The sequence below is a fragment of the Bos indicus genome, chromosome 18, assembly GCF_029378745.1.
Source record: "Bos indicus isolate NIAB-ARS_2022 breed Sahiwal x Tharparkar chromosome 18, NIAB-ARS_B.indTharparkar_mat_pri_1.0, whole genome shotgun sequence".
Classification (NCBI taxonomy): domain Eukaryota; kingdom Metazoa; phylum Chordata; class Mammalia; order Artiodactyla; family Bovidae; genus Bos; species Bos indicus.
In genome coordinates, this window is record NC_091777.1 from 9,472,986 (window position 1) to 9,500,192 (window position 27,207).

The window sequence follows — 27,207 nt, forward strand, 5'->3', positions numbered from 1 at the left end:
AAGCTGGCTTAAAACTCAGCATTTAGAAAACTAAGATCATGGCATCCAGTCCCATCACTTCATGGGAAATAGATGGGGAAACAGTGGAAACAGTGACAAACTTTCCTCCTAAAATAAAGTCTGTCACTGTTTCCACTGTTTCCATTTGCTCCTTGGAAGAAAAGATATGACCAACCTAGACAGCATATTAAAAAGCAGAGACAACACTTTACCAACAGAAGTCTAGTCAAAGCTACAGTTTTTCCAGTAGTCATGTATGGATGTGAGAGCTAGACTATAAAGAACTGAGTGCCAAAGAATTGATGCTTTTGAACTGTGGTGTTGGAGAAGACTCTTGAGAGTCCTTTGGACTGCAAGGAGCTCAAACCAGTCAGTCCTAAAGGAAATCAGTCCTGAATATTCATCGGAAGGATTGATGCTGAAGCAGAAACTCCAATATTTTGGCCACTTGATGCGAAGAACTGATTAATTGGAAAACACCCTGATGCTGGGAAAGATTGAAGGTGGGAAGAGAAGGGGATGACAGAGGATGAGATGGTTGGATGGCATCACTGACTCAATGGACATAAGTTTGAGCAAGTTCTGGGAGTTGGTGATGGACAGGGATGCCTGGCGTGCTGCATTCCATGGGGTCGCAAAGAGTTGGACACGACTGAGTGACTGAACTGAACTGAGGATATTTCATATAAATGGAATCATAGTATATAGCCTTTGTGCTTGACTTATTTTACTCAGGATAATGTTTTTGAGGTTCATCCATATGGTATATGCATCAGTACTTCATGACTTTTTATGGCTGAATGATATTCCATTGTATAGACGTTCCAAGTTTTGTTTATCCATTCATTATTGATGCCTGTTTGGGCTATTTCCACCTTTTGGTTATTGTGAATAGTGCTGCTGTAAACATTTGTGCCTGAATATCTGAGTATTTGTTTTTCAGTTCTTTTGTGTAGGAGTAGAATTGCTGGTTCATATGGCAATTTTATGTTTAATATTTTGAGACTATGCTGAGCTGTATCTATTTTCTTCCTTAACCTTCTCACCAACTCAGTGAGGAAGAGCTATAATTACTTCTTAACAGATATGAAGTTAGAGATAAGATGAGTGAGAGGCCCAGAGAAGTTAAGTGGTTTTCCTAAGGCACGCTGTGTGCTAGTCACTTTAGTTGTGTCTGGCTCTTTGTGACCCTATGGACTACAGCCCACTAGGCTCCTCAGTCCATGGGATTCTCCAGGCAAGAAAATCCAAGAAGACTGGAGCGGGTTGCCATGCCCTCCTTCAGGGGATCTTCCTGACTGAGGGATGGAATTCTTGCATCTTACATCTTCTGCATTGGTTCTTTAACACTAGTGCCTCCTGGGAAGCCCTTTCCTAAGATTACATAGCTACTAAGTGGTAAAGTAGGGATTTAAACCCAGGCAGGCTGGTTCTAAAATCTGAGCCCTTAACTGCTATGCTACCCTCTCCTACAGTGCCTAAGGAGGAGGATGTCAAGATATGAGTTAGTTTGCTTCTTCAGAGGATTATTAATTGAAAGAAAAATCCTCTTACTACAGGAATGCTACCTAAGGGCAGAGCTACAAAGCCACCTACCATCTATTAAACTTTTTAACATCAAAGGGAAAGTGAACACAATCTCTGTGGGCACTTTTCTGCTCACCTGTGCAGGTGGCTCACCTGTGTCCCCTGGAGGAGTGGGAATACTTACTCTCCCAGCCTCTCCCCCTTTCTGTCATCCCTTCAGTCTCTAACAGCTTCTAAGCGCTTTGCCCCTGGGGGACTGGTGATTTCAGTTATAGTGGAACTCTCAAGCCTCATATCTCAATGGGAAGTTGCACAGACATTTGCGTCTTCATTTCATGCCTGTCTTTCCTAACACTGGTCATAGAGAGCCCAGGATAAGTGATGTTCATAAGGATTAATACCCATTGACTGTGGAAATGTGAAATTGATTCCAGATAGCCTTTGAAATAAGACTCCAGGGTGACTGAGTAGTAGGGCGAGAGCAAAGTCTCCACTGGGTCACAAGTGAGATCTGGTAACTGCAGAAAAGTGAAATGGATCCTAAGAGACACACCATTGTTAGAAAGTGCCAGCATCACTGTGGGGCAGACAGGCAGCAAAATCTTTGCTGTATCTGCTACCCCAGGGAGGACTGAAGAGCCTAGCTGTATCCTGCAGTGCTCCCATCTTGTTCTAAAGTGGCATCTTTCTTCTGTCTACTAGAAGGGGTGGAATGCCCCCGTCACCTGAGTATGTTAATAAATAGCTGGCTGCCTACCAAGGTGTGTGCTATTGAAGCAAAAAATTGCATTTTCCAATTTTTAAACAAGTTTTCAAACTCTCTTGGCAAGTTGAAATCTGTTGCCTATTTCATATAAATAAAAACTTCTGGAACGTACCTTGATTTATTTTTCTGTGTGTGTCTTGTAGTCAGCCATTAAGCTGAGCGTCTTCCATTTGCTCCGCTAGACGCATCAGTGGGTTCTCTTGCCCTCTGGTTTCTCACTGGATTTGGTCAATGGGAGGCACTAGCAGGAGATTGGAGGGAAGGATGAAATGGAGTTGAATACATTTGAGTTTGTGATTCACTTCCTGGTGGGACACAGGTCAGTGGTGGTTGTGTTTTTCTGTGGTGGGGCATCGCTCCTGTCAGGTGGTCCTCTCCCAAAGCTACAGGTTTTTTTGTTTTGTTTTGTTTTTGTTTGTTTTTTGTTTTGACTTTCGGTAATACTTCCTCCATTTGTCCCTTCAGCGAGAGGGTAGTATCTACTTCCTACTATTGTAGGAAGAGCTTTGTGACCTGTGGGTTTTCCTAAGCTTGCCACTTCTTTATATACCACCCCTCCTTCAGCAAGCCATCTGTTTCTGGCCATGATTCTGACTAGGACAGCCACTCAATACCTCTGGTCTCTATGACAGCTCTCAGACATTGACAGGTAGGGGCAAGACTACCAAGGCTGGAACAGGATACAGATCAACTATCAAACTGTGACCCTATCATCTTGTGCCTGATGAGACTGGGCCAGAGAACGGGAGATCTGAGGGCTGAGGGATTTGGTCAGGAGATGGGGACCGCAGAGGAATCTGGAAAAGTTACCTAAGAGAGACATCCAGAATAGAGGGCAGAAAATTAATGCCGCAACTCAAGGGGCAGTTGGTGAGATGATTTGTGGATTTCAGCTATATACACACACACTTTCATACACGCCTTTATTGTTTGAGTAGATCTTCCCTTTCCTTAGTATACATTGAGAAGAGTCATTTTTCATGTGCATCTAAGATCTCCCCAGCCCTTCACCCCAGGATCTGAGCTCCTTGCAGGTTCTTGGAGTAACCCAAGCCATTTCTTACTCCTGTCCATTCAGTGCAAATGGTCCACTTTGACAACTTTTTCATCATGATAATTCATAGTCCTTCTTTAAGGCTTAGTCAACCATGATAATTTTTAGTCTTTAAGGTCAACTGAGAGGCCCAGGAAGCCCTGGTCTGATGGAGGCGACTTCTGGGCACCCACAGCATCATACTAGTCTTCCTTCCCATCCCCCCACCGCCAGAGCATTGGACAAATCTCTCCAGTAGGATTTCGGTCCCACTTATTAGCAAGTTGTAGTTTAGAGATCTTAGTTAAAGAGAAAGAAGGTTAAAATTCCTAATATTTTGGGGATTTTGGAGGCAGTGGGATAAAAAAGTCTGTATCTGTACTTTGAGACTGGGAAAAGAGCCCCCAGAAGTTCTGAAAAATTCTGTTTTACAAGGTGAAGACATATACCTCTAAACATGAAATCAAACTCCTTATACATTAAATAAAATGGAACACATCAACAGTGGTTCAAGGGAAAGCAAAATCCCCCAGGAGAGAAGGCAAAGAAACAACTCCTGGGGTAAGAGGGCATTTTCTTCATGATTCACTAAGCTTTTCACCCTCAGGAGGGCCCAGATAAATGTGTATGAAGAAAACTATGTATCTATTTGTCATGGTGTGTGGGGGAGGTCCTGAAGACCACCCCCGGGTTTGGTGATTTGCTAGGAGGATTCCTAGACTCAGCATATAGCTATACTGAGGGTTATGATTTATTACAGCAAAAGGATACAAAGCAAAATCAGCACAAGGGAGAAGTGCTTAGGGCAAAGATCAGAGGAAACGCGCTACAAGCTTCCAAGAGTCCTCTCCCAGTGGAGAACGTCACGCAGGATGTGCTTACTTCCCCCAGCAATGTGTTACCACAACACTTGAGACGTGTCCACCAGGGAAGTTCATTAGAGACTCAATGCCTAGGGTTTCTACTGGGGTCACCCTCTGTCTGGCACATGGCTACATTCCAGACTCCCAGGAGGGAAGCAGGTGTTCACCACAAAAAAGTCCCACTGTTTTAAGAGTCTAGGCATAGTGAGTCCTCTTCTCAGTTCTGGGAATGGTGGAAACCCCTCTCAAATCCAAATTTCCAGATGCCATCCAAGGGCCAATCTTTAAGCAGCCTTTCTAAGAACAGCAGTCCTCAATACTGCTTCATTTGCTCCTTTTCTCACATGGTGTCACACTGGTTCCCCCTGGTTCATGGGGGCAGCTCTATAATTCACCAGCAAGTAGAATCCCTTTTCCTTAGATTCCGTGAGGAACTGGGGCTTCCTAAAATGTCAGCTCAGATTTTTTTTTGCAGATACCTTACCACTGATTTCCAAGCCACTGTGGCACTGCTAACAGTTGGCTTCAATTAAATTGTTACCCACACCCCCTTCTTTGCATCCCAGCCTGAAGGGCTTAAGTTCAAATTCCCAAAAGCCATCCCTGCTGCATGTAAGACATATCTCAGAGCCTTGCCAGGAGTTAAATCCTATGTCACAGGAGGGCTCCCATGAAATAAACTCTTTTATCCAAAAAACTTTATCTTCTGCCCTCATTGACCAAGCACCCAGGGATTCATTTCCAGTCATGGTCTCCTGGTTCTTGCCCAGCCGTGTAAACCAGTCCTGTGGCTACTATGGCATGCATCCCTCTCTCCCTAACAAGCCCAGCACTTGCTCATTAGGTTAGGCTGAGAGTTAACACTTGCTGTTGGTCTGGTAGTCAGCAGTGCAGGTGGGAACATTGTGTCCTTAGACACCTGGCCCATTTGTGGCATTGCTATTCTTCAAGCAGAAAATGCGGCCTGTCTTCCAACAAGAAAAGGAGGACACTTTAACAGGCCCAGACAGTTCAGGGGGCTCTTCGGATCGAAAGTAATCAAGTACATCTTCCCAGATATCCCCAACCCCAGTTCTCAGAGTCCCACTCATTCCATCAAGGCCCTGACTTGAGTGTAGGACATGTGCCTAGTCTGAAAATTCAGCCTTCTCTCAAGTTCTGCCACTCTTAGAGATAAGTCCTGTGTCTGTTCTCCAGCTCTGGTTTCAAGCTGAAGAATATTAGGGTTCCTTTAACTACTGCCAAGGAGGCTTTCTAACACAATGCAATTTGCTCTAAATTGTTGAAAGATTGCCCTGAGGCTGTCATTTTTTTTCCTCTCCGATGTGTTCGTGGTATTCAGCAACAGCCAACTCAATTTTGCAGTCCAGATAATTACTCTATCTTTCACTCCTTCTTGACACCAGAGACGTTGCAGAAGCCAGCGCATCCCCTTCCACCTCCAGCCTGTCCCGGTTATCCACAGGTCAAAGTCTTAGTAATTGCACTGTGCCAGTGTGCTAGGGATGGATGGGGCTCCATCTCCCCTCAATGATGGAGGCCTCTTTGCCAGGCAGCCAAGTCGTGATTCAACTCTAGATCTTTTCCTTTGAATCTCATTCTTAGGTCTGCTTCTCAAACTCTCTTAGGTTAGTGTGGGGGTGGGGGAGCAAAATAATGGCCCTAAAGATGTTCATATTTTAATTACTGGAGCTAGTATCTTACCTGACACGGCACAGCAGACTTTGCAGATGTGGTTAAAGGAAGGATCTTGACATGGGGAAACTAGCCTGGATTATCCAGTGGGGTTCAATATACTTATAAGCATCATTGTAAGAGGGGAGAGGGAGGGGTCATAGTCAGAGAACCTGAAGTGACAATGGAAGAAAAGCTTGCAGTGAATGTGGACCATGACTAAGAAGTGCAGGTAACTTCTAGGTACTGGGAAAAGTGAGGAATGGATTATCCCCAAGAATCTCCTGAAGGAGCATAGTCCAGCCAACACTTTGATTGAGCCCAGTGAGACCTAGGTCAGATTTCTGACCTCCGGAATGATAATATATTTGCAATGTTTGAGTTGCTAGATATGTGGTAATTTGTTACAGCAGTGATAAGAAGCTAATGTATTTGGGTTCCCTAGAAGCAGAGCCTGAGACAGGGATTTCGGTACCCATGATTTATTGAGAGAATGCTCTCAGGAGACTCCTGTAAGAGAGTAAGGGAGACAAGATGAAAGGGAATTGCTAATCAGGGCTGTGGCCCTGATTAAAATCTAGCCTTGGCCTGATTCATGGAGGGTGGTTGTGCTCTGGATATAGACCACATTGAGGAGTTATTCTCTCTTGAGGCAAGGAGGCTGCCCTTTGATTCCAGTTTTAGCCAGTCATTGGTGGCTCCTGGGTTGATGGCTGTCATGAGGCTTGGGAACAGCGTGTATCCTCCTAGATGACATGAGTCCTGTAAGCAGAACCATTCTCTGACAAGGGAGGCACCTGTGACCTGTTAGCAGCTAATACTCACAGAGCGCGGATGGGTGCACAGTCCCAGTAAAGGTGATCCTTGAACAGAGCAGAACTTGTATACCACAAGGAAACCACCTGACATGCCAGGCCAGAGGAATACAAAATATGTAAGCAAGTGTGGGTTTTTTAGCCTGATTGCTTTGGCCTCCAAATGCAGACTCAATTTGGTTTGCAAAAACACAGCTAGGTGGATTTATCTTCCTAATGACCAGTTACTCAGTGGTTTTACAGAATTCAGCTGCTTTACTGAATTCTTTCAGCTTCTGTTTTAGTTTGTTTAGGCAACCTTGGCTTGCAGTTGACATCAGGCCCCCAGCAAGATCACATTTGAGTGAGAAGTCCTTTGGACTCACTGATGTGACCGGTGATTTTTGGCTGTTTTGGGATTTCCAGTGGGGGGCAATTCTGGTCCTGGAATACTGATCATTGGTCTGTCCCCTTACTTGATCAACACAGGAAGTGGGATACCGGTAGACAATCTCCAGTGGAGATAGGTTTTCAGCCTTAATTATTTTACCCCATAATGGCACGATGAACACATCCAAACGAATGGAAAATGGGATTCTTCACTGAGCCGCATCGTGCCCCAGATCCGTAATTTGATACAAAAGCTTCACACAAATTGAAATTAAAATGCATTTTAGATGCTTCCTCCCATCAAAGCAGTTTGCACCAGCAGGCTTCTCTCTTTCATGAGTTTGCTATAGAAATAGGGGAACCAGGCAGCTTTGCTCTTGGCGGCTGTGGAAGTAACACAATCTCCCTGCTTGTCAACTGCAGGCAAGAAAATGGAATAAAATGAAAACCAATTGGAGGTCTAATTATCCTTTTTAAAATGACTTCATCCTGTAGAGTGGCCCACTGAATACATAAAAGGCACCTTTCTTTTCATTTCTTTTGTTTCCCTCGGGTGTTTGGGGCCACAGTAACAGAGGCAGTCACACGGGGATACAGGAGATGCACTCAGTGTTTGAGTCCAATTTACTTGCTTAACAGCATTTATAGCGGGTGTGGCTATCTGTCAAGCATTGTCTCAAACACTCCTCAGACAGAACACATTTATTTTTCGTAAAGACTCTACAAAGGACATCTCTTACCTTCTGAGATGGACTGTATTCTGCCTACGGAATGTGTGAAAGTGAAAGTTGCTCAGTCCTGTCTGACTCTTTGTGACCCCATGGACTATACAGACCATGCAATTCTCCAGACTAGAATACCGAAGTGGGCAGCCTTTCCCTTCTCCAGGGGATCTTCCCAACCCAGGGATGGAACGCAGGTCTCCTGCATTGCAGGCGGATTCTTTACCAACTGAGCTATCAGGGAAGTCCATAGTTCAGATCAGTTCAGTCTCTCAGTCATGTCAGACGCTTTGCGACCCCATGGACTGCAGCATGCCAGGCTTCCCTGTCCAACATCAACTCCTGGAGCTTGCTCAAACTTATGTCCATCGGGTCAGTGATGCCATCCAACCATTTCATCCTCTGTCGTCCCCTTCCCCTCCTGCCTTCAATCTTTCCCAGCATCAGGGTCTTTTCCAAGGAGTCAATTATTCACATCAGGTGGCCAAAGTTTTGGAGTTTCAGCTTCAGCATCAATCCTTCCAATGATAATATTCAGGACTGACTATATTTAGGATTGACTGGTTTGATCTCCTTGCTGTTCAAGGGACTCTCAAGAGTCTTCTCCAACACCACAGTTCAAAAGCATCAATTCTTCAGCTCTCAGCTTTCTTTATAGTCCAACTCTCACATCCATACATGACTACTGGAAAAACCATAGCTTTGACTAGATGGACTTTCATTGGCAAAGTAATGTCTCTGCTTTGTAATATGCTGTCTAGGTTGGTCAAGCTTTTCTTCCAAGGAGGAAGCATCTTTTAATTTCATGGTTGCAGTCACCATCTGCAGTGAATTTGGAGCCCTCCAAAATAGTCTCTCACTGTTTCTATTGTTTCCCCATCTATTTGCCATGAAGTGATGGGACCAGATACCAGAATCTTAGTTTTCTGAATGCTGTTTTAAGCCAACTTTTTCACTCTCCTCTTTTACTTTCATCAAGAGGCTCTTTAGTTCTTCTTCAGTTTCTGCCATAAGGGTGGTATCATCTGCGTATCTGAGGTTATTGATATTTCTCCCAGCAATCTTGATTCCAGCTTGTGCTTCATCCAGCCTGGCATTTTGCAAAATGTACTCTGCATATAACTTAAATAAGCAGGGTGACAATATACAGCCTTGATGTACTCCTTTCCTGATTTAGAACCAGTCTGTTGTTCCATGTCCAGTTGTAACTGTTGCTTCTTGACCTGCATACAGATTTCTCGGGAGGCAGGTCATTTGGTCTGGTATTCCCATCTCTTTCAGAATTTTCCACAGTTTGTTGTGATCCACACAGTCAAAGGCTTTGGCATAGTCAATAAGGCAGAAGTGGATGTTTTTCTGGAACTCTTTTGCTTTTTCAATGATCCAACAGATGTTGGCAATTTGATCTGTGATTCCTCTGCCTTTTCTAAATCCCGTTTGAACATCTGGAAGTTCATGGTTCACATACTGTTGAAGCCTGGTTTTGAGAATTTTGAGCATTACTTTGCTAGCGTGTGAGATGAGTGCAATTGTATGATAGTTTGAACATTCTTTGGCATAGCCTTTCTTTGGGATTGGAATGAAAACTGACCTTTTCCAGTCCTGTGGTCACTACTGAGTTTTCCAAATTTGTTGGCATATTGAGTGCAGCACTTTCACAGCATCATCTCTTAGAATTTGAAATAGCCCAGTTGGAATTCCATCACCTCCACTAGATTTGTTCATCATGATGCTTCCTAAGGCCCACTTGACTTCGCATTCCAGGATGTCTGGCCTTAGGTAAGTGAGCACATAACTCATCTTCTTCTGTGAGAACTCCATAGTATATCCTTCACTAAGTCTGCTTCTACTTAAAAGAAACCCAAATTCCATGAAGTAAGTAGTTGATTGTTGCTATGTTAGGGACACTAAGGAACAGAGAGGTGAAGTGACTTGCCCAAAGTCACACAGCTAATAAGAAGCACTAGGGTTGGAATTTTAACTTGGGTCGAAGTTCAGTAGTCATGTACAGATGTGAGAGTTGGACCATAAAGAAGACTGAGTACTAAAGAATTGGTGCTTTCGAACTGTGGTGTTGGAGAAGACTCTTGAGGGTAATTTGGTTTGGAAGGAGATCAAACCAGTCCATCCTAAAGGAAATCAGTCTTGAATATTCATTGGAAGGACTGATGCTGAAGCTGAAACTCCAAAACTTTGGTCACCTGATGCAAAGAACTGACTCATTGGAAAAGACCCTGATGCTGGGAAAAACTGAAGGCAGGAGGGGAAGGGGACGACAGAAGATGAGATGGTTGGATGGCATCATCGACTCAATGGATGTGAGTTTGAGCAAGCTCTGGGTGTTGGTGATAGACAGGGAAGCCTGGTTGGTGTGTGGCAGTCCATGCGGTCACAAAAAGTCAGACATGACTGAGCAACTGAATTGAACTGAACTGACAAAGGAGACTCAGAGAATTGTGTGACTTGCACAAGATCTTAACATAAGCTGAGTCCAGAATCTGAGTCTTACAATTAATCAGTCATTCAATTGATATTTATTATGCACCACTATACTCAGACCAGGAAATAGTGAGGCAGATAGGTGCCTACATCCATTCAAATGCACAGGCTATTGAAATAAATAGCGAGACCCATCACGGTGTTTTTAGCTTTCAGTACTTTTTGACTGAAAAGATTTTGGAATACATGATATTCTTTACATGTTTTTAGGTTGGTTTTGTCAGATTTCCATTTGAAGGCAATCGAAAGAGCAAGCACTTTTACTGAGCACCACACTAAACATGAGGTGTCTCAGGTCTAACATGTTGCTTTCCCTTCCCATTGGTGGCCCAAGTCCAGGTAGCTGCTGGGAGAACATGGGTGGAAGGGGATGGTGGTGGGGACTTAATGGGACCCATGCTTAAGAAAGAAAAGAAGGAAATGCCTGGACCCAGGAAGAGTCTCACCCTGCGGGAGGCAGAGTTCCTGCACTCAGTTCCCATCACTTCTGACACACCAAAGGGAAACTAGCCCCTCACATGCTGGCTTCCTGAGGAAGATCTGAGCCGACGCAATGGAAAAGACCCTGATGCTGGGAAAGATTGAAGGCAAGAGGAGAAAGGGGATGACAGAGGATGAGATGGCTGGATGGCATCGCTGACTCAATGGATATGAGTTTGGGCAGTCTCTGGGAGATGGTGTCAGTGCTAGAGTTCATGGGGTCGCAAAGAGTTGGATACGACTTAGTGACTAGACAAGAGCAAAGTTCAGGACCTTAATACACTATGATCTTCACTGTTCTTGTGATGAATCTGGGTCGAGTTTGGCTTCCACAAAGAAAACAAAAGTCTCTCACCTCTCCAGGCTTCAGCCCTAAACCAGGTAGCCTCCTACCATCCTACCAGGGGGTCAGGAGTGCAGGAGTGTGTGTCCACGGCACATTCCGATGATCATCCTCAAACACGAAGCTTCCCGTATTATTCACAAAAGGGTTGTACTATGCATACTGTTTTGTTCTAGAGTCTTTCTCTGATTATGACACTTTGGCACACTGTCCTACCAGTGGGCAGAGGTACCTCATTTTTGCTTACATTGGCCTCATATTTACCATGTACATTATCCATAATTTAACCAGTGCACTACTCCCAGACATTAGGTTTTCCAGGTTTTCTGTCATCAAGAGTAGCAATGTAATGAATATGTTTATATAGCCAAGTGTGTTTTTGTGAGTGTATTCCCAGGGCAGGTTCCTAGCTGTGGGATTGCTGGATCAAAGGGCATATACATTTTTAATTGTGATAGTTCTTGCTTCATTGTTCTCCAGACAGGTTGTTCCAACTCATATTGTCCCCAGAAGCAGATTGAGAGTACCTGTTTCTTTTCTCTCTTGATAGTACTGTGTATCGGAAAACCAAAAAATTGACCATGTGATACGTGAAAAATATCTTATTGTTGTTTCAGTTATGAGAACAGTTATGCATCTCTTTATTGTTTTTTGGCTAGTTTTATTTTAACTATCTACTTAAATCCTTTGCCCACCTTTTTTTTCTAATTAAGTTCTTTATCTTTTTCTTCCTGGTTTGTGGGTACCTCCTTCATTTTTTAAAGTCTTGGAGAGCTCTAGATCTTTGCTTTATAGCAGGTCTTATACTCTGGCCTGGTAAGACTTTTATTGAATTAACTTTCCTCCTTTCTTTTCTTTGCTTTTCTCCTCTTTAATCTTTATTTCCAAGTACAGTGCTGTGCACCCTGTGGACACAATAAACATGTGCTGATTGACTGTTTTATTTATCTGATTTTTATGGCTTCTTCCCTCTGAAGAGCTCCACAGACTTTATAGTCATTACCTCAATAACGCTCAAAGCACTCTAGTGTGGCAGCTGTAATTACTGTCAGGGTTTTTGAGACAGTGAGACAAAGGAACCGAGATTCTGCAGAATAATTTTTAGAGAGCCTCAGGAGGGGATCTGGGGAGAGATCAGCCCCTTCCCAAGCTCTGGACCAGGAGAGTTCTACAGAATGACTGTAGGTTGATGGGTGAGTGATCCCTGGGTCTACAAAGATTTCTCCAAGCCCCACTCTTTAGTCTGAGAGAGAAGTAAAAGTATTAGTTATGTATGCCTGGTCCAAATCCTAGTTCCTCTTCTCAACAGTTGCGTGATGATGGGAAGTAACAGTCACTAACGTTTTTTGGGCTCTTATTATATGTCAGACCACATACTGAACGTTCTTTCATGCACTGCTTCACTTGACTGCCAGAAGGTTAAATGACTTGACTGGCCTGCAGTGGCATGGAGCTAACTGTTGGTGTCTGTGGGCTGGGTGGTGGCCCTGGAAAGATATGTCCTTTCCCCTAGAACCTGTGAATGTGACCTTATTTGGAAAAAGAGTCTGCAGAAGTAATTAGGTTAAGGGTTGTGAGACAAAATCAACCTGGAATATCTGAATGAGCTCTAAGTCCAATCACAAGTGTCTTTATAAAGAGATACACGGAGGGGAGACAGACACAGAAGAGCAGAAGGCCACACAAAGACAGAGGAGGAGATGGGAGCGATGCAGCCACATGTACGGGAAGACCTGGAGCCTCTAGAAGCTGGAAGAGAAAAGCAAGGATCCTCTCCTAGAGCCTTCAGGGGAAGCAGGGAAGGGCCCTGCTGACACCTGGATTTTGGACTTCCGGCCTCCAGAACAGTGAGAGGACAAGTTTCTATTGTTTTAAGCGCTCCAGTTTGTAGCAGCTTGTGGCATCCCCAGGAAACTCACGCCACTTTGACACGGGAACCACGTTTGGGGAGCTTCCAAGTCTACACCCTCAGCTCTGATGCTGGCCCGTCAGCAGGTGGCTGCCCCTCTCTGTTTCCTCACCTACGATCGAGTATAGCAATTGTGCCTACACCAGAGCACTGCTGTGAGGATGAGATGGGACAGTGTATGGCTGGTGCAGAACAGTGTTCACTAGATATTGACTCCTGTTGCTCCTAGTATTGTGGTTGTTTTCACTGAGTTTCACTGAGGTACAGCTACTTCTGTGCAGACCTCACTTAGGTACAGGGTCAGTGCCCGCAGCCAATGCAGGTCCCACAGGGAGGGTACTTTGGGAATTTTAGGCTATATAAGTCATCATTCTTGGTACTTGGTAATTGAGTAAGTACCTTTGAGACACAAGTCATTGTCCCAGTGTTTTGTTTGGTGATTACTTATGATTAGATATTTTCATTTCTTTCTGTGTTTTCCTTTGTTTTATTTTTAATACTAATAATACTTACATTTATTGTTAACTTATCATTTTCTGCTTATTGTTAACTTAGAGCAAACCATACCTTTAAGTCTCCAAGAACCCCCGCAGGTTTGGTGACTCACAGGGAGGACTTGTAGGACTCAGGGTATAGTTAGATTCATGGCTGAGACGTGCAGTAAAAGGATACAAAGCAAAATCAGCAAAGGAAAGATGCTCATGGGGCAAAATCTGGAGGAAAACAGGTGCAGGCTTCCAAGATTCCTCTCCTAGTGGAGTCACATAGGATGTACTTAAAACCCCCAATGATGAGTTATAACAAAATTGTGAAGTGTGATCTACTGTTGACTATTGTTAGAAACCCTGTGTCCGGGGTTTTACTAGGGGTTGCTCACACAGGCACCTTCTGCCTAGCGGGTACCAAAATTCCAAACTACCAGAAGAAAAGCAGTTGTTCAACATAAACCATATTGTTTGTACAAAATTGAGGTATAGTAGGCACCTTTATCAGTTTTGGAATAGTGGGAATGCTCTTAAAACCCAAGTTCCCAGATACTAGCCAAGGGCCAAACCTGTAAGCCAACCTTTCTAAGAATGGCAGTCTAAAGCGTGCTAAGTTGGAACTTAAGGTTGGAGTCTGCCTTCCAATGAAGGGGACACAGGTCTGATCCCTGGTCAGGGAACTCAGATCCTGCAACTAAGCCTGTATGCTGCAGCTACCGAGCCTGCACACTCTATTCTAGAGCCCGTGCTCTGCAACTAGAGAAAGCCCACACACTGCCTCAAAGAGAGCCCATGCGATGCAATGAAGACCCAGCACAACCAAAATAAAAAAAGAAAAAGAGATAAGGCCTGCTATGTTGACTCTTCTTTTCAGAGCAAGCAATAAAATGTATTCATTTCTAGGCATGATTTAATTACTGCAAGCACCTTATAGCATGGATAGTATTATTCTTCATAATTTAGGGATGAAGAAACTGAGATTTAGGGGTTTTAAGAAACCTACCCCAAATCATCTCTGGTAGATCAGAGCACAGAAATGGTTGTAATAAGTATGCAACAAGGGAGGAGAGAAGGAATTGTTTAAAATGGCTCTAACAGGGAGCACGTATGAATTATGCTGTAGCAATCCTCATATCTCAGTGACTTATAACAACTCATTTTATCTTCCAGTCAAGCTCCATGTCTATTGCAGGTCGGCTGGGGTGCTGCCCTGTGCCATCCTTGCTCTGGGACTCAGCTAATGGAGTCACTGCTGCTCGTCACTGGGGCGAGGAAAGCACAAGCGCACATTGCACTTTGCCTCTTAAAGCTTCCACCCGGCAGTGTGATGTGCATCATTTCCATTGGCCAGTGCAAGTCGCATGACCTCACCCAGCTTCCGGGGAATGGGAAAGTGTTATCCTACTGGGCCTATTCATTGAACAGCCACCAGTGACTACACAGCCGCCAAAGAGCATGAACTTCTGGTTATTTAGCCTTCCTTTGAACCCTCTGGTGAGCCACCATGCCCTCTCCTGAATCTGGTCCCATGGCCTAGAGGGCGTGCCTGGAGCCTAGGGGCAATGTCATGTGTCTGCTTTCTTTGCCCATAGACTACAGACTCCCAGGCTAGAATTTACAACGATTAGTATCTTTGGGGCCGCTCCTTCACTAAGCCTCTGGTTTGCCCCTTTTCCTTTGCTAGCAAGCCAAAGTCACATGAAAACTGAAGCTGAGGAGAAACCTCTTAGCTTGATCAAGCTCTTTGAATCCCTGGCAAGTGTCGCCTAGACATCTGAAACCCTGGGTTCCTTAAAAAAGAATTCCAGGGGTATATTTATTAGCAAGCATGAATTTTGACAGATTTTCATGTTCCTCTCTCTTGGCAGGGTGTGCAGGGATCTCCTGCCAGTTTCTGACAGCCTCGTCGCTAGGTGTTAAGTGAAAAACATCATCAGCTCCATCTATTGATAGGTTTAAGTGACAGTGTATGTTGCCAATCTCAGCCAAGAATCACTGCTGACAATTTTTCTCTCCATCACCGTGCCTGGGCGGGAACCTCCCTCCACCCAACTTCCTTGGGAGCTTGAAACGCTGTTAACTGTATTAAGGCTGCATATGTCTGCATGGCTGCAAGCAGTAGGTTAGTGGAGGAATTAAGCAGGGCATATGGCTTCCGGCGGGCTGCCTGGATTGTGCCAGTGTCGCCCAGCCCTGTGCCAAGTGGAGCTGTTGAAGCTGCTGTGCCTGGTGCTCCTGAAAGGAGAGGTTTCAGCCAAATTTGTTGATTCGTGCACTCTGAGGCTGCCAGGGTTCTCTGCCTTCTTGGCAAGGCTTGTCTCTCTCATGGACAGACCTCACTCTGCCCTCTTGCGCTGCCCTGGGGACAGTGGTCTCTGCACGTCCTCCAGTTCTCAGCCTGTAGGTCTGTTGGGCACTCCCTTCTCCTTTCAACTCTAGTTCCACCTACTCCCTCCAGTCCTTCTCTATAAGAAAGTCAGAATGATCTTTTCAGAATGCAAAACTGATCGTGGCCAAAATAATTAAACAAACAAATGGCAACCCGCCGCCCCCGACAAAACCTCAAAAACACTCCAGTGAAACAAAAGCCTTCATTAGATTCTCATTGATGTTAGAATAAAAAACCCAAATTCCTAGCACTGCCCAAATGGTCCTGTGTGGCCACTGCCCGCCTTTCCTGCCTCATCCACAAGAGCTCCCTCTTGCTCTGCAGGCTCGAACCACATCAGCTTCTTTAGGTTCCACAGCAGCTGTGTCTGTCTCCTTCATGGGACTTGGCACCTGCCCTTTCTTCACCCCCTGTCTCTCTTTCCCTGTTTAGTAGCCCCCAACCTTGGCTGCACGTTAGAATTGTCTGGGTGCAGGACAAAAGATCCTAAAGGAATTAGTGCTTGGATCTACCACCAAAGATGTTGATTTCATTGGTCTGTAGAGGGCCTGGTAATCAGCATTTTAAGAGCTCCACAAGTAATTCTAATATGCCTCTAGGGGTGAAAACCTGACCTGGTTAATTCCTGTGCAGTCTTCAGACCTCAGCCCTATGATCTGTTCTTCATGGAAGCCTTCTTGATAGTTCTGATTAGGTCAGAATATTCCTATTACATTCTTGAAGAGCCACTCACCCTACCCTTCAAGAGTCTGGATTTTACACTTAATTATGGGATAATTGGGTTAACATCTCTCTTTCTTAGAGTTTAAGCCTCATGTAGGCCATGATTATGTATCATTTGTTTTTCACCATTGTAAATTCGGTGCTAGCACCTAACAGGAGGTCAGTAAATAATGGTAAAATGAATGAATGGATTTTTTTGGTGATCTTAAACACATTTTAAACACATTTCTCCAGTGATTTTTATGTTCTCTGGTTTGAGACCCATCACAGCCTCTTCCAGGGCTCAGATTCTGTGATGGCGATTTCTCATTTTGTTCACATAGGACAACAAAAGATGCAATGGAAAAAAAAAATGGTTCTGGAAATATCTTTTTAATAGCATTTAATTTCTGGGATTCTGTATATTCAGCTATGTTGTTTTCATTGTAAATTTCCTCAAATCCTTTGTGGAAAGAGCCAAGCTATATAAATCAATATGAGTAAATAAAATTAAGCTCTACTGTTTCCCTAAGTCATCAGACAATAGAAACCTCAATAACACAGCTGCCTTCATGATTAGTAAAATTCTAACCCGGCTTTGACCAGGAGGCATTTCCAGCCCAGGCAAGATGGCACTGCAGGGCTGGAGTGTTCTTAAGTGCCAGGGGGTCAAGCCATGTAAAGTGAATTACTTCTCCACTTTGTATTCTCTTCCTGGAAGATTCAGATGTGAGCTTGTCCTAATGGACAAAGCCCTTACTCTAAAGTTGGCAGACCTGAGCTTGTGTTCTGTCACCACTGTTTCTACAAGTTGGCTACCTTTTCTGAGCTTGTCTCCACATCATGGAAATGGTTGAAAAAGACCCTTTTGGGATTTGTAAGAACTTGGAGCAGTAAATACAAAAGGCCCTGTCTTGTACTTGGCATGTAGTTGGGACTTGTACAATGGATATTACTCTTCCTCTTCCTTTTACTATTATTTAAAAGTTATGATCATCATAAATCTAATTATCTTTATTCCTTCTTCCCACTGGAGTGACTCAAATAATTGAATCCCTGCTACCGATGCTCTTGGAGCCTGATAGCAGCACAATGACAAATTAACACCTGCATTAGCTCCCAGAGTTAATAGTCCATCTCCTTGAAATATCCCTCAAGGAACTTTCAACAATACATTGCCTATAAGATATATAATCTGTATTTTAAACCATAGATTTGGAAAAATACCTCTAAAGCAGGCTACAAAAAGGCACATTCCTCTCTGGTAGCATGGCCTCCCAGGGTCCACGGTAAGCCCAGATGCACTCCTGTACCCTTGAAGCAGGACATCACTGAAGGCTTCAGGATGGGTGGTCTTATAAAATCTATCCCAAGCTCATTCCCCTGGCTGAGAACACAGTCAGAACAATTGATGAGGAGCTGTTCTCTCTTAAAATGAGAAACCTTTTGGCCCAATCTCTGAAAATCGTTTAATGGCAGTTGTAGTATTAGTCACCATAGCCTGTTCCATAGGGCCCTGGATTTTAAACTCAAATGCCCAGTCCTTTTCTCTTTTCATTAAGAGTAAATGTCACAGGGGGCTGGGGAGGTTTCTTGGAGATGGCACGGAGTTACAGAAGGTGGGCACTTCCCAAATGTGATGATTCTCTTTCTTCAATGATGTCCTGAGACTGAAGTTTCCTCACTAAATGACAGAGATCTTAAAATTAACCCTATGAATTTGTCAGCAAGTGTCCAGCAGGGTTTATCACAAGTGAACTATATTTTTTCAATTTTCCCCATGTTTCAGAGCACCTGTCTGTGTTAGGTGGGTGCAGAGATGAACATTCACAGCTCTCACCTTCAGGGCTCACAGATGGGTACAAAATTTCAGCACCATGTGGTAAGTGCTGTGGTGTGTGTACCTATATGGTGATTGGTGGTAGTCAGAACAACTCAGATTAAGCTTCACAGTAGTGTCGTGTGTTGATGGAAAGCTTAGGGTCAGTTGGGTTTGAACCCTAGCTCTGCCACTCATAAGCTGTGTTACCCTGGGCAAGTTGTCTTACCTCTCTGAGCCTGCATTTTCATATCTGGGAAATGAGGATAATGATAATACTTATAAGGGGGCGAGAATGAACGAGGTAATATATGTAAAGTGCTTAAAACAGCACCTGGCATATAGTGAACACTGGATAAAATTAAAAAGCACCTTGAATAGGGCCAAGCTCATAGTAGGTCCTAAAATAGTTATTGAATGGGTGAATGAATAAACACCAACAATACTATAGCAATATAAAGAGATATGTTTAATTTACTGACAACAGAGTATTGGGAAAAATTGTTGGGTAAATGTCAAACCTGTGTTGAACTTGAAAGGGAAATTCATTCATTCGTTTATTTACCAATTTAAAAGCTACACAGCAAACCCCTCCCATGTGCTGTGCACCAAGGATAGAGTCATGATAGACAAGGCCTCGAGCTTTTGAGGTTCTGTCTTAGCTACTGATTGAACAAGAGCTGTGTGCCAAGCCCCGCTAGGTGCTCTCCATATGAAAGCATGGTATATGTGGGCTGGGGGAGGCAGCCCAGGCAGGGTGAAGGCGGGAGTATATTCATTTCCCAGGGCCACCACAACAAACCACCACATGTTTTATGACTTAAAACAATAGAAATGTTTTCTCTTACAGTTCTGGAGGCCGGAAGTCCAAAGTCAGGGGGTCAACCAGGCCATGTTTCCTCCTGAGACTCTAGGCGACATTTCTCCTTCTAGCTAGCTAGATTTTCCTTGGTTTGTTGCAACATCACTCCAATCTCTGCCGCTGTCTTCACATGGCTTTTCCCCTTCGTCTTCTTACTGTGTCTTTGTGTCTTAAATATCCCTCTCCTGTCTTTAACAAGGACACTAGTCATTGGATTTAAGGCCCACCTTAAATCATGGTCTCATCTATCAGTCCTCAGCTAATCTGCAGAGATCCTATTTCTAAACAAGATCACATTCACAAGTGTTGAGGGGTTAGGACTTGGCCATATCTTCTGCAGGAACACTATTTATGCCACTACAGTGAGTAATGGAGAAGGAAATGGCAACCCAGTTCAGTATTCTTGCCTGGAGAATCCCCGTGGACAGAGGAGCCTGGCAGGCTACAGTCCAGGGGGTCGCAAGAGTCGGACATGACTTAGTGACTAAACCACCACCACCACAGTGAGTATATACCCTGGGTCTAGAAAGAATGCCCTGGAGCACGTAGGGTATTGAGTCCAGTCATTTGGGAGGGCAGAGTATCTGTTGGGTTGCCCGGGGCTCCTGGGGAATCTCATCAATTCACAGGCAAGCAGTCACAGAGTGCCCTGCACTCAGAGGGGCTCTCTACTGTGTTAGTGCTCTGCTATAGTTGTCCTGAAGCTCTAGGGAATTTTCTCTCTGAACTCGTGTCCTGCACATGAAGTCTGTGGGACAATGAAACATGCATGTGAACAGAGCAGACACCCAATGTGTGTGTGTCCAGTGATCCTTGCCACCCGGTTTGCGTATCACATTTTCACTGCTCTGAGAGCGCAGAATTCCAAGGGGCCCACCATATACATGGGGGTTCAGGGATTCTCAGAGCAAATTCTAGGTAAGTACATTACATGTACTGCTGAGAAAGTGAGGGAGTTGACAGCACTGGGAGGCCCGCTCTCCATGCACACAAGAACTGCCTTTGAACACATAAAGAGTGTTGTGACTTTCTAAGAAACATGTGTGATCAAGGGGCCCTGGCACACTCATATCACTTTCCTGTATTAGGCAGCCATGTAGGGTGAAGATGATGACAGAGAAGGAAAGGGAGGAGAAGTGCACGGTTAGCTGCTCGGTCGTGTCCGACTCTGTGCGACCCCGTGGACTGTAGCCCACCAGGCTCCTCCATCCATGGAATTCTCCAGGCAAGAGTACTGGAGTGGGTTGCCATTTCCTTCTCCAGGGGATCTTCCTGACCCAGGGATCGAACCCGGGTCTCCCGCATTGCAGGCAGATTCTTTACCATCTGACCCACCAGGGAAGCCCTGGTAGAGAAGGGAAGGGAAGGACTGGGCTACCCAGAGTTCCTTTTCCTCTCAGTCCTCTGTACTCATCAGTAAGCCAGAGCTAGAGAGTGTTGGTGGAAAGTGCACATGTCAAGAAGTGGGGTAAGCTGAGTTCGTTTGGTGCAGCATTTCCACTGTTATGGTAAGAATTACATTCATAATTCATGTGGGATACGAATTACACAATTTTTGTGATTCCACATGTGAGTAAAATGCTCCTATATTTGCATTTTAAACTGGTACCGCACAACACAAAGATGAAAGTTCACGCTAATATTTTAAAATTTTAATTTTTCTTTACTAAGAACGATGTTAAACAGTATGTAAAAAAGCATTGTGACAAGTTGAGAGAAAGAAAGGCTGTGGAAGAAAGAAAAGCCTTAATTTTCATGCCATTAGCAGCACAGTTTCCTGCTTTGGGAGCAAGGAGCTCCGCATTTCATTTCATTTTGCACTGGGTCCTGCAAATTGTGTGGCTGGGCCCACAGAGGAGACTGTTGGCGGAACCCCGCGCCTCCCTCAATCCGTCGCCTCCGGAGCCCTCGCCCCGCTAGGTGCTGGCCCTGTTCTCGTCTCCAGCTTCACTTTCACGGCGAGCAGCCCTTGCTTCGTGTTTTTCCCCGACTCAGGTCACAGTTTTTCTGATGTTTTTTTTTAAAGAACATTCTTGCTCTTCTCTCACATCTTTCCCCTCTCCTCCCCCTGCCGTTTTTCCAACACTCCAGGGGGGTTCAGGGGAGCAAAGAGGCCCGTTTGGAACTGTCTGCGCTGGCCGGCCCGGGACACCAGAGGCGGGGCGCTGCCGTGCCTCTGCAGGACGGGTCTACTGCTAGGTTCGCGCGGAAGTGGCCAAAACAGCTGTCAGTCTCAGGTACCTCTCTGTTTGTGAGGCAGTGCCGGGTGCCACCTGGCTGGCAGACTCAGCCTTGCCTTCTGAGAAGAGGACCGTTTCCTCAGCCAAGCCCGCTGGCGAGAATGCCATGCTCGGCCCACCCCAGTGCTGGATGAGAACCTATTTCTGTAACTATCATTCCTGACTCTGCCGGAGAGGCTCTTCCCTCCCCAGCTCTTCACAGGCAGAAATCCTAGCCTGATTAAGAAATTGTGAAGAGTAGGTTGCTCTTTTTTGACTGCCCGTGACAGGAAGGCAGCCCGGTATAGAAAGCGCCTGTGGAAAAGAGCTTTCTCAGACCAGGGCTTGTTTCTCTTCTGTTCTGCTTGATGTGGGAAGGCATCACACACCTGACTGCCTCCCCGTCCTTCACCCGATAGAGACGTGTGAAGACTGGAAACGCTGCTTAGGACTTGGTGAAACTGGCATTTTCTGGGCTTTTGTTCACCTTCCCATTGATGGCTGGTTTGGGTCCTCTCCAAATGCTGGGCTGGCTGGGGACCAAGCACTCAACACTGTTGCATTGGCAAGCGTGGCTTTTGCTAACTAAATAGCACGAGGAGGGAAGGCTAATATTTGTGGAACATAATTTCAGTCCAACTGCAGGGCCTTCGTAAGTGCGGCATAAATGTTGAATCGATGAATGCCTGACGATCTTACCCTACCGCAGATTCTGCGCCAGGCCCCGTATGGTTTGCTCATTTAATTCTCATCAAGCAGACATCTGATATGGGGATTATGACCCCCTGTTTTATGGTATGAAACCAAGGCTTACTGAGAAAAGGCAATTAATTCAAAATCATATAATAACAGAAAGCAGAGTTAAAATCTCCCTCCCGGTCTTTTTCCTCCTAAAGCGTGATTTCTTTCTGTGCTACACTGTCAAATCTCAAATGACAAACCATCTTTCCTTTCCCGTTTCCCCTTCCCCTCTCCCTCTGTTCTTTCTTCCTGGCTTCCTGCCTGCCCTCACCCCTCTTTCTTTCGTACCTCCATCTCCCTTCAACACACACTTTTCCAAAAAAGAAGTTCAAGTAACTGATTGATTTCTCATTTTAGAATTTAAAGACCTTCAGGAACTAAGTCTTGGTAAGACTGATCCTTGGCTTCAAAGTCTCTGTAACGTATTCAGACTGATTTCCTCAGTGTTTCCTTAACAGAATATGTGCATTCCTGCTCCTGTCTCCTTCTCCCATCATCCCCTTTCCGAGCCCTCACCGCGCTCAGCCATTCTAGCCGACGGTGATCTACCATTCCTGTCACAAACAGCAGCAAAAATTTATAGAACATGTACTTGGTGCCAGTTACTGCTATAAGCATGTCACCCACATTTACTTAAAGTAGCCTCAGTCCAGTGAAGTGGGTGCAGAATTGTTGTGCATGTAGTGCTGAAAGAGCAAACGGAAGTCTGGGGTGTTGGAGGTGTGCCCAAAGCACAAAGGCAGTGATGTAGTTGTATTACTTCCTATTGTCATTCATTGCAGTCATTCATTGCTGCATTTTTTGAGACAGTGCTTTGGGATAACCAACTGTTTCATATAAATATCTTCTGAAGAAGATGATCTCTGGTTTGAAGAATTACATCTTGCAATTCTTTATGTGTTTCCCAGAGTTAAAAGTTTACTTGCTGAACAGTGAGGGGTACATCCAGAAATACACATGCCTTATCAAGCTACCAGAAACTACCTTTTGGACACTTAGATAACAAATGAGAAGTTTTTGGAACATAGGAATGTAGAGTTAGAAGAGAGGTTTTGAAAAAAGTAGTCCAGGTATGTTAGTTAAGGTAAAGCAAGCTTCCGTAACACAGGGCTTTGAATTATAGAGCGCCAAAGATGCACTTGTGTGTGCTCAGTTGCTCAGTCGTGTCCGACTCTGCGACCCATGGACTGTAGCCCACCAAGCTCCTCTGTCCATGGGATTCTCCAGGCCAGAATACTGGAGTTGGTTGCCATGCCTTCCTCCAGGGGATCTTCCCAACCCAGGGATCGAAACCAGGTCTCCTGCATTACAGGTGGATTCTTTACTGTCTGAGCCATTAGAGAAGCCCAAAAGGTGCAGTTAGTTAGTATTATTTCTTGCTATTATCGATGAGCCTTCCTGGCTGGCTTCTGGCTTTCCTGCAAGAGGTGACTTGGGCTCCATGCTTCTTTTATCTTGCAACTCCACTACCTTCCATGTGAGGACTTTAAGGTCATGGCATTTGTCTGCATCAATCCACAGGAGGGGAGAAAGGAGCTTGGAAGCTCCCACATGGGCAGTGTGGGCAGGCCAGCCATGGATGTCATGCCCATCATTCCCATGCCCCTTCCATCAGCTAGGACTCTGTCACATGGCACCCTCTCTCAAAGAAGGGGGAAATGTAGATGTGTGCCCATCAAGCAGAGAGAGTGGGTTAGGTGCTCTTTGAGCACCCATTTCTGTGACAGAGATGGTTAATACATGTGTTCGGCCAACTCTGAAGGGTTGGGAATGGCTGTCTGGAGTAAGTTGTGGAGGGGGATTTTGAGACTTAGTCCACACTTTGAAGGAAAGAATATGAAGGACCACTCTTTTTGTGCTCTAGGGATTGAGGGTGGGGACCGTGGCAATACATATGTCACTACTTGCTGTCTCTGATTCTAGTTGGAGTTCTTCATTTTACCTTTGTTAATTTATTCATCATACCTGTATGGGACAACTGCCAGGTGATGGAGACACAGAAATGGATAAGTCACAGGCTCTACCTGCAGTGGGTCAGTTGGTTCAGGAGAGGGAGTTTATGACGGAGTGTGGTCCCTTCAGCCAAGGGTCAAGACAGAGAACTGTGGAAATGCACGGAAATGAGCCATAGCGGAGCAGACAGGTCGGGAGTCAGTGACTGGCTGCAGGTCACACTGCGACTATGCAGCAGGTGCAGGGCAGGAATGCGGAGAGCCCTCGTTTAGAACGTGGGAGCTGCCGGCCAGAACTGGTGGGGGCGACACTCACAAAGCTCCCTGCAGTGTCTGTCATAGTCGGTGCTGAACACACATGTGCTGCTCTTCCTGTGCTTGTTCTCAAGATTCCTTCCATCTACATCCAGCAAATGTGAACTCTTCATCAAGAGTGTGCTAGGTGCTTTATTTACTTACTCAACAAACTTTTATCGAGTAGAGCTTACTGTGTGCCAGGCACTATTCTGAGAACTGGGAGGAAGTCAGTGAACAAAACAGGCACAAATCCCACCTTTGCTGAACTTATGCTCTGGCACGGGGGTGCAGATCGTAATCATACGTGAGTCAGAGAATCCAGGAGCAAGTGATGAGTACAACGAAAAATGGCTCCTAGTAAGAAGGACTTCCGTGTTTAGGAAGGAGGAATGATGGCAGTTAAAGTTTAAAAAGGGGTAGTCATCAGGCTTCACTTCAAAGTGACTCTTGAGCCAAGCCCCGTAGATGTGTAAGATGCAGTTATGTCCTCAGAAACTCCCAAGTTGGGTAGGACTTATCCCCATTTTGCAGATGATAGTGAAGTGAAGCTGATGGAGGTAAAGCAGCCTGGTCAAGCTCCCCTGAGGACTAGGATTCAAATCAGGCATCTTGACCCGAAGACCCGTGAGGCAGAGAAGGAAGCAAGTAGGAGGGGATGTGAGTGCATGCTTGGAAGCCTGGTCTGGAGGGCCGGGCTGGATCAGGCAGCCAATTCTGATGGTGTCTTTCTCCTGTGCTGTCCTTAATCACAGTCTCTTCCTGCTTGGTTTCTTTACTTTTGCATGCCACCTCTCTAGATGTAATGAATAATATTTGGAGCTGCAAACCAGAGAGCATTTAGTGGTCATGAAGGCTTGATAAAATGTGTACATGGTTTTAAACATTCCATTGTAATGCATGGTAAGGCTCAGTTAAAAATGAGAGCACGCAGAAGCCTGCTGGATTTGATTGATGACTCGCCATCAATATTGATGGCCATAAGCACATTGGGAAGTTGGGATGTTGTATTTCTGCTGTGTCCTGCTAGCATTCAAGTCTGTAGGGATGATATATTGTGTAAAAGCCCGGGTATCACACTGCTGTAACACCGACATTAAGTAATGATAATGGGGCTCAGACTTAGTTTGAAATAAAATCAGTTTTGAGTGAAACATGGGCTCGTAGAGCCTGAGCTGGGGGGCTGTTGCCCACATTGTTTGCTCCGGGGCCATCCATGACCGTGATGCTGCACTAGCTGCCCCTGCATTGGAGGCTGCTTGGAGGCAGGAGAACTGGGGAAGTCACAGCCCTCACCAGCAGCCTTAGTTTTAAGCCTGGCCAATACTGTAAGGCAGACGAGGTATTCATACTACAGGGGTTCCAGTTTAGAACTTAGAACTGGGAGAAACTCAGTGTTGGTTTTGGTTCCTACCTTGTTGCTTGGGAAGGCAGCATTATACAGTAGAAAGAGCTTGAACTTCAGGGTCAGACCCTGAATCAAATCCCAGAACTGCTGTTGACCACCTGGTAAGCTGGGGGAAGTCATTTGATCTTTCTGTGCCTTAGCTTCCTCACCTGCAAGAGGAAGATAACCAACCTACCTTATAAGGTTGTAACACACATTAAGTGAGAAGTGTCCTTGGCACGTGATTGACTGAGGAAAGGTGGTCCCTTTCTCTTCTGTTTACTTTGCCCCCAGTTAGGGATCTGAGGGATTTGTCCTTGACCTTCTGGCCTGCAATCCTGGCTTTGTCCTTAACTGGGTTTTTCCTAGGAAGGTAGCCTGCCTTGCTTGGTCCGGAACGCAAACTCAGACCATGTGCAGGCCCCTTGCTTGCTGACATCAGCAACGTGTGGTTCTGCTTTCTCTACCTGTGGGGTTGATGGTCTCCCTTCTGGCATCTCTTCTGCCCATCTGCTCAGACACCCTCCTATGTATCGATGGGAATTTTTCAGCTACCAGAAACAAAAGCCCTAACTCAGCTTGTTTAAATGGAAGAGAGGATTTCTTATCTCCTATAATTAGAAGTCCTAAAGTGGGTGGAAAACCCCAGGTTTTCTGACAATCTTTTCACGATGGCTTATCTTTCAGTCTTTTTTTTTCCATGGTAGCAATGTGATCTGAGTACCACATTCAAATACGAGTGTCCAGCAGAAGACAGGGCTTTCTTTCCTTCCTTCTTCCTTGCTTTCTTCTTTCTTTTCCCTCACTGCCCCCCCCCCTCCCTCCTTCCTTCTTAGGGAAAAGAAAACCTTTCCTGATACTCCCCTGGACCTCCCATCAAGTCTCACTGGCTGGCACTATGTCTCAGTCTGGCCAATCACTGGCAGATGAAATGGAGCAGTGTAATTGGTTTAGACCATGCATAATCTGCTTCCTGGGAGGAGAACTGGGGTCCACCTCCTTTGAGGCACATGGCTATGTAAGGAGGGAATAGCTACCTGAGCAAAACTGGAACTTTTTCAGGAATTGTGAATGGTTGTTGGGTAGGCAGCCGACAGTGTCTGCCTCATGCAACTCTTGGCATATGCTTGGACTTCTGCTATGCATTGGAAGTTCTGTCTAATCTCAAATTCATAGACGGAGAGCATAGTGCTCACTGAGCATGCTAACTTGAGTTGACTGGTAGTGAGTACTTGGAATAAGATAGTGAGGATTCTGGCCATATCTGGACTCAGCAGGAATGACAGCCATGATTGATTAACAATGTCTGCCAGGGATGTGTGTGTCTGTCAGAGTGGGGCCCTAATAAGAAAATTTT